Consider the following 15,408-nt stretch of genomic DNA (forward strand, 5'->3'; position numbering starts at 1 on the left):
GCATAGTCCATGGATTCAGGGTAGTTTTACCATTTACCTTTTTCTTTTTTTTTTTTAAGATTTTATTTATTTATTCATGAGACACACACACACACACACAGAGAGAGAGAGAGAGAGAGAGAGAGGCAGAGACACAGGCAGAGGGAGAAGCAGGCTCCATGCAGGGAGCCCGACGTGGGACTCGATCCCGGGACTCCAGGATTAGGCCCTAAGCCAAAGGTGGCACTAAACCACTGAGCCATCCAGGCTGCCCCTACTTTTTTCTTATAATTAATGTAGAGTAATGAAAGAACACTTTAAAAAATGAAAAAACACAGTGTTCTCTGAAGCATATTCACATCAAACATGGAGCACATTCACATTGAATGTAAATGTAGAGGCCAGATTAGAAAATGATTTTGGGCTTCAAATAGATAAGTCAAACATCAAAAATTATTGACATTCAGGGTCTTCTGAGTTCTAAAAAGTTACCAATAAAGCCCCTAAACATTATTTAATAAATTTAAGTGCCACGTATTTAATATTTATCAATAATTGGCCTCCCTAAAACTAAAGGTGAACGATTTAAAAAAAAAATAAGCCATTATCTTGGCAAAACATTAGCCAATAAACTTAAGCATGAAAAAAAGAAAAAAAATGCTATATTTTTAAAAACTTTCTTTAAAGTTAGTTTCTTGAGTTTTTCAAGAACTCATAAGAAGGATGAGTATATGTTGCTTTCTCCTCATTGCAATGCAGCCACTCACCCCATATTTGCACAGACCAGGGGCTTTATGCTGGGCTGTGCCATAGGCAGGTTTGGTTCTCAGGACACATCTCCTTGACTCTACTCTCACCATGACCCTGATTTCCACAACCAGACCTGAAAAGAAAGAAGAAAAATATAGATGAGATTTAGGTGAAAATAAGTCTAGTCAAGACCTAGTATACATGCCATTCTGTTAGCTCCTTTTCTTTTCCACCTAAGAGTCTATCTTGAAAATTTTTATTGCATTACATATTTGTCCAGCTCAATTGATGCTGTATTCCACTGTAGGAATGAGCATAAACATGATTTAAACATAATTCATGTATGGGCAGCCTGGGTGGCTCAAAAGTTTAGCACCGCCTGAAGGCTCCTGATCCTAGAGACCTGGGATCAAGTTCCATGTCAGGCTCCCTGCATGGAGCCTGCTTCTCCCTCTACCTGTGTCTCTGCCTCCCTCTCTCTCTGTTTCTCATGAATACATAAATAAAATCATTTAAACAAATAAAATTAAAATTAAAAATAAACATAATTCATGTAATCTACTGATTAAACAATTTTTTTCCATACTGAGAGTGAAGGATACAGTAAGGCATTTTTAAAACTCTTTGAAGAAAACTATATTCATTAGCAATTACATTTGCCTTTTTATAACACATATTCTCCTGAAGTTGCTTAAACAAGTTAGATGTTTATTTTTCTCTCTTAAAAAAAAAAGGGGGGATCCCTGGGTGGCGCAGCGGTTTAGCGCCTGCCTTTGGCCCAGGGCGCGATCCTGGAGACCCGGGATCGAATCCCACGTCGGGCTCCCGGTGCATGGAGCCTGCTTCTCCCTCTGCCTGTGTCTCTGCCTCTCTCTCTCTCTCTCTGTGTGTGACTATCATAAATAAATAATAATAATAAAAAAAAAAAAGTGTAGTGTTTGGCAGCTCAAGGCTGGCAGGGCTGCTCTGATAATTCCTCAGGGATGGAAGTCTGTCTGCCTCCTGCTCACAGCAATCAAACATGTGGCATTGGTCCGCAGAGTATCAGAATGCCTGAGTCACCTCCAGGCAAAAGGGAGGGGAACGTGCAAAGGATCGAAACCCTGTGCTCCCAACGAAGTCTGTCTCCATCAGAAAAAAAACAAACCAAACAAAACCAAATTTTCTCTGAAGCCTGACTTAGGAGACTCGCACTAGATCTCAATGGCCAGATGTGGGTCATATGGCAAAACGAGGTCAAGGAAGACTCGGCATGGGCACATTTTTAACATAGTGCATTCTTGCTCTAAACAAAATTGAGATTCTCTTAGTAAAAGAGAAGGAAAAATAGATCCTGGGCATGTGACTATCAGTGTCTGTGCCAGAAGTATACGCTTATACTTAAATGGTGCTTAAATGCCTGGTGATGCCTCGGGCTTGATCTTGTGTTTTTTTTTTGTTTTTGTTTTTGTTTTTTATTTATGATAGGCACACAGTGAGAGAGAGAGAGAGGCAGAGACACAGGCAGAGAGAGGGAGAAGCAGGCTCCATGCACCGGGAGCCCGACGTGGGATTCGATCCTGGGTCTTCAGGATCGCGCCCCGGGCCAAAGGCAGGCGCCAAACCGCTGCGCCACCCAGGGATCCCGATCTTGGGGTTTACCTATGTGTCTCTGAGCCAGAACACTGGTGCACATAACTTGTAGTTTAAGTCCATCAATTTGTCAAATATATTAAACTAGAATTCTATAAACATTTCCCATTTGTAATGGTAGAGGAGGGTGGAGAGAAACTCATCTATTTCTTGTTCCTTTCACATCAACCAGGCAACATGCTGCCCAAGATTTCTAGACAAATAATTAATGCAATTGTCCTTGTGCTAAGAAGGACAAAAGCCTAATTTATGATAATGACGAAAGTTTCCATAACTGTAGGATAAAACAGCTGACAGTTCCGTAATACTTTTCCTTGAAAGAGGTCAATTCCAGCTCATGGGTTTTCTTGTTCATCTTTACAACATACATATTATCTCCTGTGCTTCCAGTGCTCTTGTTTTTCACGCCATTCAACTACCCACTTATGTGGAATTCAAATCTTGCCTGCCTGTTAGATTCATCCAGGAGAATTTTGAGGAAATACTAATGTCTGGAATCCATCCCCAGAGATGCTGATTTAATGCAGGCTTGACTTGCACTCCCCAGGTGATGCCAATGTGCAGCCCCACAGATCAACTTCCTACACATTCTTATTCTCATTAGCTTCACCCTCCCAAAGCGTATTCTCAAACTTCCTACTCTCTGGCTTTTATCACCTCCCTATGCGATTGCCAATAACTCTGGTCCCACTGATATCTACAGTTCATTGATTTGCCATGTTTTTAATGTCTCTAATTTAGATGCTGTCCTCATTTTCTTCCTAAAGCACCTGAGTTTCCCAGCCTCAATTTTTAACCCCAGTTTTCCCGTTTTGTTTCTCTGGCAAAACCTGTTTTTGATTAAACCCAACTCTCCACAGACTCTGAAATAGGTCTCTGAGGCTAAATATGACTAAAGAAAGAAATTAAACAAACAGTCCACCACCACTAACCTCAAGTGGGTCCTTATTTCTTCCATCCAGTCTACATTACTCTTCTCTCTTCTATTATTTGCCTAAACTCCTATCGCATACTTTCCCTCAACATCTCTCCCCAGTTCTCCAATTGTGGCTGATGCTGTTGATTGAAATTTCACTGAAGAAATGGAGGAAAGGCTTCTGCCACTGAATGTATCAACTGGTTGCAACTCCATTTAATACTACCCCTGTTAACTAAAGTGAAATCCTACCAATGTCCACCCGTTTATGTACTGCATCCCATTTGATAGCTTCAGGATACAGGTTGAAAGACATCATTCCAGATGCTGCCATCTCTCCCCTGCATTATCATTTTCCCTTCTTGATTGTATCATTCCCAATAACATTGTATTCACTTTCCTTGCTGCTACTGCAAATTGCAACACATTTAGTGACTTAAAAGAACACCAATCTATTAACGTACAGATCTGGAGATCTGAAGTACAAAATGGATTTACAGGGCTCCATATCCTTCTGGAGGATTTAAGTGAGAATTCATATCTATTTTTTCACCTTCTAGAGGCTACCTGAATCCTTGGCTCACAACCCCTACTTTCATCTTCAAGTACAGCAGTGTAGCATCCTTGAATCCCAAGCATTCTCTCTTTCACACACACACACACACACACACACACACACACACACACACACACACATCTGCTTCCATCTCCTCCCTTCTCTCACCCTCTTGCCTCCCACTTGTCCTTATAAGGACCCATGTAGTTACAATGGATCTACCTGAATAAATAATGATACTGGATCCACATAGAAAATCCACACTAATCTCCTTCATCAAGATCATTAATCCAATCTTGCAAAATCTTTTGCTATGAAAGGTAACAAATTCACAGGGCTTGGGGATTAGGACATGGCCATATTCTGTGGGCCATTATTCTGCTTACTGTAAACATTCAAACCTATTGCAATACAACCAAACTTTTTAAAAGAAAAAACAAAAACCTTTCCCTTGGCCCAGCAGCCCCTTCCTAATGCAGTTTTTTACCTCTTTCGTTTTTTCTTTTTTTCTCATTAAACTTTTGTTTTAATAGGTCTCAAAATTCTGTGACAGATTTTTGGTCAAGTTGTTTCCATTAAAAAGTACTGATTTTAAAAACTAATAACTTAAAACTGTCACACACATACAAAAAAAAATCCCCAAATGGTCCACAAAACATTCTCCTTACCTTCTGAAGATTTTATGATGCATTGTTCTCATTAACCAGTCTTTTACTATTAAACTTAAATGGCCAATTGACACAGACAGTTCTGAGACCGTTCCTCCACCACTGATTAAGACTGGGGTAGGGATCCCTGGGTGGCGCAGCGGTTTGGCGCCTGCCTTTGGCCCAGGGCGCGATCCTGGAGACCCAGGATCGAATCCCACGTCGGGCTCCCGGTGCATGGAGCCTGCTTCTCCCTCTGCCTGTGTCTCTGCCTCTCTCTCTCCCTCTCTCTTGGTGACTATCATAAATAAATAAAAATTAAAAAAAAAATTTATAAAGACTGGGGTGGCAGGGGATCCCCAAGTGGCTCAGGGGTTGAGCGTCTGCCTTTGGATCAGGGCCTGATTCCAGAGTCCCGGGATTGAGTCCCACATCAGGCTCCCTGCATGGAGCCTGCTTCTCCCTTTATCTCTGTGTGTCTCTCATGAATAAATAAATATTAAAAAAAAAAAAAAAAGACTGGGGTGGCAGGTGTTAGGGATAATATTCATTTAGCCTTCTGAGCTTCCTGGGCAGACTTGGAGACCTGGCCAGCTCCAGCTGCCTTCTTGTCCACCGCTTGGATGACACCCACAGCAACCGTCTGTCTCATGTCACCAACAGCAAACCGGCCGGGAAGAGGATAGTCAGAGAAGCTCTCAACACACATAGGTTTGCCAGGAACCATATAAACAATGGCAGCGTCTCCAGATTTCAAGAACTTGGGACTATCTTCCAGCTTTTTTCCAGAACAATAATCTATCTTCTCCTTCAGCTCAGCAAACTTGCAAGCAATGTGAGCTGTGTGACAGTCCAGCACAGGTGCATATCCAGCACTGATCTGACCTGGATGGTTCAGGAAAATCACCTGAGCCATGAAGCCAGCTGCTTCCATTGGTGGGTCACTTGCTGTTACCTGCCACATTGCCACAATGAACATCTTTGACAGATACGTTCTTGACATTGAAGCCCACATTGTCCCCAGGAAGATCCTCACTCAAAGCTTCATGGTGCATTTCAACAGACTTTACTTCAGTTGCAACATTGACTGGAGCAAAGGTGACCACCATGCCAGGCTTAAGAACCCCAGTCTCCACTCGGCCCACTGGGACAGTACCAATACCACCAATTTTGTAGACGTCCTGAAGAGGCAGACACAAGGGCTTATCAGTTGGATGCGTTGGTGGCAAAATGCAATCCAGAGCTTCAACCAGTGTGGTTCCACTGGCATTCCCATCTTTACAGGTGACTTTGCATCTTTTGAACCAAGGCATGTTAGCACTTGGCTCCAGCATGTTGTCACCATTCCAAACAGAAATTGGCACAAATGCTACTGTGTTGGGGTTGAAGCTGATTTTCTTAATGTAGGTGCTGACTTCCTTAATGATTTCCTCATATCTCTTCTGGCTATAGGATGGCTCAGTGGAATCCATTTTGTTAACACCAACAATTAGTTGTTTTACACCCAGTGTGTAAGCCAGAAGGGCATGCTCATGGGTCTGCCCATTCTTGCAGATACTTGCTTCAAATTCCCAACACCAACAGCAACAATCAGGACCGCACAGAGACCTGCCTGTAATCATGCTTTTGATAAAGGCTCTGTGTCCTGGGGCATCAGTGATGGTCACATAATACTTGGCTGGTCTCGAATTTCCACAGGGAGATATCAATGGTGATACCACGTTCATGTTCAGCTTTCAGTTTATCCAAGACCCAGGCATACTTGAAAGAGCTTTTTCCCATCTCAGCAGCCTCCTTCTCAAATTTTTCGATAGTTCTTTTGTCGATTCCACCACATTTGTAGATCAGATGGCCAGTAGACTTGCCCGAATCTACCTGTAGACTTGCCCGAATCTACCTGTCCAATGATGATGATGTTGATGTGAGTCTTTTCCTTTCCCATTTTGGTTTAGGTTTAGTGGTGATTTTCATGACACCTGTGTTCGGTGCCAAACCTGTTACGGAAAAAGATTTTTTACCTCTTTCTTAAGTAGAGTTGACAGAGAGCTTCTTACTTATCTTTAAATTATCTCCTCGCATTCTACTAATGTTCAAGTTTTGTTCAATCAGACTTTATTCTTTACAATTTCCACGAAAACTATTTTGAAAGCCATGAACAATTTCTATACTGTTAAACTTCATCATCAATTCTTAGTTTTCATCTTACTTAACCCATCAGAAGATTTGTCCCCAGTAACAACGCCTTACTCTTACAGTGCTTTCTTCACTTAGTATCAGGGAGGCCACTCTCTCTATTAGTTTGTTCCCTATCTTTCCAGTCACTTTTCTCATTCCCCTTGTGAATTCCTTCTCATTTTCCCAGCCACTATAACACAAAACTGCTTCAAGGTGACCATATGGATGGCTTTAACTCTACACACATGCTGACAGTGCCCACACTTTTATCCCCAGTCTGGAGCTCTCCATAATTCCCTTTGTAAATCCTATAGGTGTCTCAAACTCACTGTGACTAGAACTAAATTGCCAGTTGTTGAAATAGCCACCTCAAACCACTTCATCTTTTCCCAATTTTATCTCTTATCTTCCAATTTCATGCATCTAAAAATCTTGGTTTTTGTCCTCTTGTCCCCTTTTTATTTCACCCTTCAGACTTTACCCATCAACACATCTGTCAGATTTGCCTTCAAACATATTCAAAACCAAAAGTCTTTCTATGAGGCTCACTACCATCCGCCTCTTCTAAACCACTGCCATCTTTGTCTACATTACTGCAACCTGGACCCCAGCCTTCTCCCCTGCTCCCTACAGTCTACTTCAACACAATAGCCAGGGTGATACTCTGAGAACAGAATCATATCATGTCATTCTTCTGTTTAAAGCTCCAAAGGCATCTCTTCTTACTCTAGAGCTTAATATATGGCATGCCTCTCTGGACTCCTATCTGGCCACTCTCTCTCTCTTTTCTGTACTGACGCTGAAAATGGTCATTTTTTTTCAAATCATAAAGCAGTCTCCCCTTCAAGGTTATACTTGCTCTTCCTCCTTTCAGGAATTCCCCTCCCTAGATATTCCCGTGGTCCAGCCCTCACTTCCTTTAGGTCTTTGCTTAAGTCTTGCCTTGCCACTCTACATAAGATAAACCTCTCTCCTGCAAGTACTCATATTCCTTAATTGTGATTTATTTTTCTACATAGTACTTTTCCAAACCTGTCATATTCTATATATGGAAATAAGTGAGGACTAACCAAAGAGAAAAGCAAGGCTATTTATTCTGAGCTTGCTACATAGCAAAGAAGTCAGCCGTTGTCATATGTGTTTGACAGACTCAAAGGCAGGCAAAGGAATGGGAAAGCTTCATAGTGGAAGTAGGGAAACTTCAGGTGTGCCCTGATTGGGGGCTGTGGGCCCAGGAAAGCCATAGGCAGGCTAACAAGAAGGTAGGCATCCTATGTGATTAGTGAGGAGTACATATTGGGCTTTCTCTGATTAGTCTTAAATTGCAAGTAGAGGCAAAAATTAGGGAAGATATCAATTATTAATTGAATCCTGGTCACTTGGGGTCAATTGTTATAGAAGTTATTGTTTAGCATCCCAGATTATTACTAGAGATAGAATGCTGATTTATAGCAGTCTGGCTTCCTCAACTGTTTATTGTGGATAAGGGAGCTGGTTTTATGGGCAGGTTGAAACAGGTTGTAGGTCAGAGTTCTATTTTTATACTTGGTTTGGCCATTGTCCAGTTATATATTCAGTTTTTTGGCCATTCGCTTCTTTGGATATCCATTGTCAATCTCTTCTCACTAATATGTAAGCTGGGGGCAGACTCACTGTCAAGTGATTTATTATGTGAGCAACCAGGATTGATGCTTATGAATTTCCTTATTCCCAACGTCTCACACATAGTCCCACCTCAGTAAATATTTGCTGAATGAATGAATGAATGAATAAAAATGGGGAAGATAGGAGTTCACCTATTTTGATGAATGGCTAAATGAAGGATAAGTCACATTAGGGAGAAACGGAGACTGAATTATTTCAGTAATTTGAAAAGCTATCATCAGCAAATACTATCTCTCTTCTCTATTTTACTTCTGTAGGTACAATATCCCTTGCCTATAAAAGACTTGGAAATTCCTACTAAAACTATGGAATCTCTAAAGAGAGTTTTAAAAAAAATTCATGTAGTACAAGGCAACCATGGTCTTAATGTTAGAAATCGCATTGCATTGTTTTCCTTCTAGTATGACACCCTTTTGAAAGCTAAATAAACAAGAAAAAAAATAGATTTGTGACGAATTCTAAATTTAAACCACAGTAATAGTGAGTTCTTCCACAATCTATCCTGACCTTTAGCCTGACCTTTAGCAAGTTTTGACCTTCTCAATTTAGAAGGGTGACAGTTTGGTTTTTTTCCCTTAAACTGAGAGCGCCCCCTGGTGTTGTGTGATGTTAACTCATCAGTGGTATCTACCTTTCCATAAAGTGTGAGCGTTGAGTACAATCTCCTGAGTATGAGCAAGAGAGGGGTTGTAAAATAGTAATCCTGAGTTCTGGGCCCAACCAGTTGTTTTCTGACCATCTTTATTGTAGAGAACCATTGATCTACTAATTCTCAACTGAGCTCAGAATTTCAATTTTTTTTTCCAAAAATCTTACTTTGTCTTCATCACGAATATCTGAACATCTACTTTTAATATTTAAGTGGTACACAGTAATCACTTATCTTTCAAGAAGGACAGTTTGTAATTCAATTATTATTGGGAACACCTACACTGTTCTGGGCCCTAGTTAAGTGCTTTATAGGCATCATTATATAGAATCTTATAAGGAACTAATTTATGAGGTTCTGTTACTATTATGATTTTGCAAATGATAAAACTGTCTAAGAGGTTTAATAACTTTTCCAAGTTTTCAGAAGCAGTGGGTTGCAAAGGTGGGATCTGCAGTTGGGTCTGTATAACCTAATGGCTTAGGTAGCTTAACTAGTCTACTATACTATCTTTTTACATGCCAGATTTTGATTTGTCAGATTCTTGTCTTTTTCATGAATAAAGCAATCCAGTACAGTAATATGTATATAGATTACTTACTTTCCATGGATGTTCATGTGATCTTCTTAATTGGAACTCAAGTTTCAACACTAAAGGACATATCTTGTCCTAAGAAAAATTATGAGACAGATCAATTATTTAGATCCCAAGAATCCTGCAATTTCAGTCTAAACTCCCTTCATCATCCCTTCTCTTATTTTGGCTTTTTCTCAGATACTTCAGGCCTGGTGCTCTTTTGAACATCATAGAAATCAAGAAGGAACAGCCTTACGGTTAATGAAATAAAATATATTTTAATTATAAAAAGGCCCTTCAAGATAATTCAAATCTCCTTAAAAGTCAAGATTTAGAATGGTGTAGATAGGTAGGTGCTCATTAATTATTTGTTGAATGAATGAATCATACATGCATGTAATCCATTCAGGGTAGTCTACAAAACCCTAGAAATTATGTGCAGACTTTGCATGTGTATATGTGTCTATGAATGTGTGTATATATTATATATATATATGGGGTATGTGTGTATAATATATATGTATATATATTATATATGGTGTATGTGTGTATAATTTTTTTAAGAAAAGATTTCATGACTTTCATCAGATGCTATAACAGCTCTGGAACCCATAAAGGCTAAAGGCTATCCCTCTATTTGCCTACATTCTGAATAATCCAAGTTGACTTCAGCTTATCTAGACTTATAATTTATTATTCACTAGTTTGACATTCTATTGTTAAGAGTCCAACATTTCAGTTTATGAATTTCTTCACACAGACTACGGAATATGTTTTCCCAGAGTTGACACTGAGTGATGCCGAGACCCTCTGGTCTGGTCCTGGAGGAATTGGTGAACACTGAGCTTGATGCAAATCATCTGTAAATGTTTGGTGAATGAAGGACTGGCTCTTTTGAATTATCAACCTCTGAAATTTTTAGAAAGATAAAATTTCAGGAGATTGATGTTAAGCTTGGTGAGAAGAAGAAGAGATCTACCAAAATAGGACATGAGAAATAATAGAGTATTAGAAAGACTCTCATTTTTAACTAGATTATAGATGCTTGGAGAGAAAGCTTCATCACCACTTAGGGAGTGCGTTTCCCATAAATCTATCCTTTATGCTATAATTTTGTTATCCTTTTCTACAATGATAGATAGGATTCTTCTTCTAGCATGAACACAGAGAGCCTCCAGAGATTATCTATTTCATCCCAATAACCAGACCAAGCTAGTTAAATTTAAAAATCACCATTTATTCTTTTAAAACCTAATGAATATATGCAATACTGGAACTAATTCTACAGAGATAGATAACTGATTAAAAATTTCCAAAGCACCTTTTTCTCCGGCAAGTACCCATCTCTGTTCCATATCTTTGTCATGTGCACATAAAGTTCGATCCTGCTGAGAATCTGAAACACATTAGTACATTGAGTGATGCTTTTACTGGGAGCAAGTAATAATTAGGACATGTTTAGTTAAAGCCTTTCGTCTCTTAAGAAGTAGTATAGTCAGAAAATAACAAAATGACCCCAAAATAAAGAAGGAAACACTGAGAGGTAGAAAATGTTTTGCTAGATTTTTAAACAATGTTGACTTTCCATTAATTATTGGAAGTGAATCAGTAAGTGAATTTGTTTCAACATATATGTTGAGTTAACCAAAAACAAATCAAATTGTCTTATTTACACTATATAACTGCTGAATGAATATTTAAGGGATATTAATTTGAGGCACTAAAATTATCAACATTCCTGGGATACAGACCAACTCAATCTCCCACAGAAATGGAAGTGATACTAGCATGCAATGATGGAAAGGCATGGGCTTCAGATTCGGATACATTCAGATTTGTGTATTGCTCTTCCACTTCCTTACCCTCTTATCTCTTTGAAGTGGGATTTTGGATGATTTCCATTTTTGGTGCATTGCTAAATTTTTAAATGGAAAATACTACATAAAATTTCATATATATACCTACATATGATATGCATAGTCAGAGGCACAACGAGTTAACAAATTGATCTTGAATACAAAACAGTAAGATTGGATGGATTTTGGAATTTAGGCACCAGATTCAAGGAACCTCATCACAGAATTTTGGTCTGAATTAATCCAAGGTTTATTTTCAAACAGCACATGGTAAATGCACAGTCCTCCATTATCAAGGAATTTGTGATGTCATGTCCTCAAGACCCAGGGTCATGTACGCTGAGATGGCAGGCTAATTTCATGCCACCCAGTAATTCAGACAGACTTCCTAGTAAGCCCAGGTATTAGTGTTTGTTGAAGACATGGCAGACACAAATTGATGTTTCTGGATAGGTTCTCAGTTCATCAGATTTTCAGAAGACTCACTATTAAAGGACTATTGCTTATATAATATGTTCTCAATAAACACTTCCTGCTTTCTGGGTTTACGACTTAGCTACTTGACCTATATAAACAAAATCCAGCAATTTCTTTTATCATTTATTAACTTGGCTCTTGTATAAATGTTATCCAGCTATTGAAAATGTTCTCCAGGTACCCAAGAAAGGAAGCATATAAGGTCATTATTGGTTTCCAGAGACCATGTACCTTAACTGTGTAGTATGGCCATCGTCATAGATACCTTACCTATTTGTAAGCCTTGGCAAATATAGTGTAAATCTTTTCCTGGATTAAGTCTCCAGATTTCTAGTGTGGGCAAATATAAATGAGAACAAATAGCAGCATAGGAAGATTTTGGTTCCAACATAGCACTAAAATGACCTTGAATTAGGGCCATTGACAAAAATAAAATGGCACCTGTATTTTTGAACTTGATACCATTCCCTCAAAATTCATAATTTTAGAGTTACTTAGAAAAAAAAAGAAAAAAAAAGAATTACTTAGAAATGTTGCTGAAAATTACACAGTTAGTTGGAGAAAGCATTAAAATCCCGACTTCTTTCCTGAGGTTCTAGTCTTCTACCCTGGGCCTGATAGATTTTTGGTAGAAGGCTTTCTGATTAAATCTTGATTTATAAAAGCAGTCTCCAACTGAATAGTGCCATCTGTGTTCTAAATCCAAACTGCTCTTACATCACAGTGGATTTTGAAATTGGTAAGAATAAATGGGTGCAAGACACTACCTGAGAATGCCTGCCACAGTTGAAAAGAAAAAAGATTTTATCTGGTCTCTTCATTATTAATACATTTTCTTCTTCTTGGTGTTCATTGTGTAGTGAACTGGCACAAGCACTCTGTGAAAGTATTTTGTTAAGAAGTCAGTAGAACTGAAGTGTATCCAAGACAAGTATCCACAGACTTGATGAAACTACCAGTCTTTATATCAATTAGTGATAATCTACTTTTAAAAGATCCAGAGATCAATGAAGCAGAATAAATAGCCCAGAAACAGACAGTGAGACATGCATGCATTTACTACTTGATAAATAATGCATCAGCAAACTACAGGGAATGGATTATTTAACAAATGGAGCTTTAAAAAAAATGAGCTACTTGGGAATTTAAATGTTTGTATTTACCTGTTACCATGCAAAAAAAGTGAATTCTGTCTACAGAATCAGACAAAAATCAAAGTCAAATGACAGATAGAACAAAAACTACTTGCTCCATGGTGCTATTAAGGGTAGAACTCAAACATACAACTTATATTTGTTTACTTGATTGGACTTTTTTTTTTTTTAATTTGGATATTGCCCAAAGAATGTAACAAGCCAGCTCTTACTTTTCTCTTAATATTGTTAATTTTGCTTGAAACATTGTAAACCATTGATTTTCCATCACAAGGCTTTATATCCACAGGTCTGTAAAAATGTGATTTGCTTCTTTTCTTCTAATCACCCACCATTTTGTATTCTGTTTTGTCATTCCTCATCACCTTTCCCTATAGTTTTATGGTTCTTCTCAGAGTTCAATGATCTTTCCTAATCCCTTTCCACCACAGTTCTGTTTTGATTTTCTGCCAAGTCAACCATCTACTGTTCTCTGTATACTTCTACCCATAAAATATGTTCATTTATAAGTTCATTTTTTTCTCACTATGAACATACTTGTTTATTTAAAAATGAAAATACAAGGGCGCCTGGACAGTTCAGTGGCTAAGTGTCTGCCTTTGGCTGAGGTTATGATCTCAGGGTCCTGGGATCAAGTCCCACATTGGGCTCCCTGCTCAATAGGGAGTCTGCTTCTCCCTCTCCCTCTGCTGCTCCCCCCATTCATAGTCTCTCTCTTTCTCTCATTCTCTTCTCTCTCTCTCAAATAAATAAATAAAACCTTTTAAAAAAAGGAAATGAAAATACAGAAAAAAATTTTAAAAAGTAATCACATATAAATTTGCATTTAAATCAATTTCTTTCCATCTGTTTCCTTGTGTGTATGTATGTGTATGTAAGTGAGAGAGAGAGCAATTTAATCATGACTATGGTGAGTATGGAATTTTAAAACTGGTTTTATTCTATTTTTATAACATTATATCAGAAAAATTATGTAGGTCATTAAGGATTCCTCAGTAGCAGGAAAATATGCAATTGAGTGGACAGGCACACCATCTCTCATTTAACCTTTCTCTATGGGACTCTTAGATTGTTTCCAATTTCCGTCATTGTAAGTAATGCTCAGATAAATGTCCATTTACAAAACATTTGGAAACCTCTCTGATTATTACCAAGCATAAATTTCTAGACTATGGAAAATTTTCTCATCTGTGTTTTTTCTTATTATGGTTTATGCTGGAGAAAATGTAAAAACAAAATTTTCCAACCCAGAAAATTCTCCACAAAGGTAGTAGGGAAAGAAATCTTTTTTTTTTTTTTTTCAAAAGAGCACATGTATGCAAGTGGGGGAGGTGGGAAAAGAGAGAGAGAGAGAAAAAAAATCCTAAGCAGACTCCATTCTGAGATCATGACCTGAGCTGAAATCAAGAGTCAGATGCTCAACCAGCTAAACGACCCTGGTGCCCCAAAATCAGTTTCATTATTGAATAAGCATTAAATCAAAATGTGATGTGCATGACAGGCAATCTGCTAAGGGATTCCAAAGACAAAAAGGAACCTCACCTTTTTACATAGTCAAGTGGATACAGCCCATTACATACCTGTTTTCGAGATAAACAATTATTCCTCAAGCAAAAGGACTTGACAAATACCTTTGTCACACAGAGTTCTTTCCAAATTTACTTGGTAATTAGGGTGATAATCTATATCTATATTAACTAATGACATTGTCCAGAAGAGAAACAAACTTCTCGTAATTTTATGATTAGTTGTTTTGCAACTTGGTGCAAGATTTACACTCCCACAGAAAGCACAGATAGGTGCTATCTCCCCTCATGCTTACATTTAAAAGGAAGATCTCTCAAGTCCTACAGAAAGACATTCCTGGATCACAAAGCTGACAGAAGACCTGTCTACAATCTAAAGAATTTATATGTATTTCAAAGAAAGGAGAAAACACAAGTTTTCTAATGTAAATGTTCTAAGAAAAAGAAGAGGAAGGAAATCTCTTCCCCTCCTCTTTTTTACAGAGAGAAATAAGCCTCTTATTTTTAATTTATAAATGTCTTTACACCTGCTTTTGTCCAATAGGTAACATGTTTCCTCTTATCTAATTTAAAATACAAAGCACTTTTTAAGTTGTGCCTATGTTTCATGAAGTAAGTGCATTTGAAAGAAAATATTCCCTTTAATTCTTAAAACTTCACTTGGACATAGGGTGGATTGAAAATGGTCTCTGTTCTTTGACAGTCCTCCCATTGTACAGTAGAATTTAACTTCCTTTCTTTGACCCTGTGACGCTTTTGACCAATTGCGAATGGTGAAAGCTACACCAGGTCTATCAAAAGTAGTGTTTCTTTCCCTTGGATCCTTAGGGCCCCTATCCACCATGCTAG

General features: G+C 38.4%; 1 pseudogene; it reads right to left on the reverse strand.

Moving 5' to 3' along the window:
- Nucleotides 1-4,758: 4,758 nt before the first annotated feature.
- LOC112661780 (elongation factor 1-alpha 1-like) lies at nucleotides 4,759-14,328 on the reverse strand (annotated as a pseudogene).
- Nucleotides 14,329-15,408: the final 1,080 nt, after the last annotated feature.

Source organism: Canis lupus, chromosome 31, assembly GCF_003254725.2.
Source record: "Canis lupus dingo isolate Sandy chromosome 31, ASM325472v2, whole genome shotgun sequence".
NCBI lineage: Eukaryota > Metazoa > Chordata > Mammalia > Carnivora > Canidae > Canis > Canis lupus.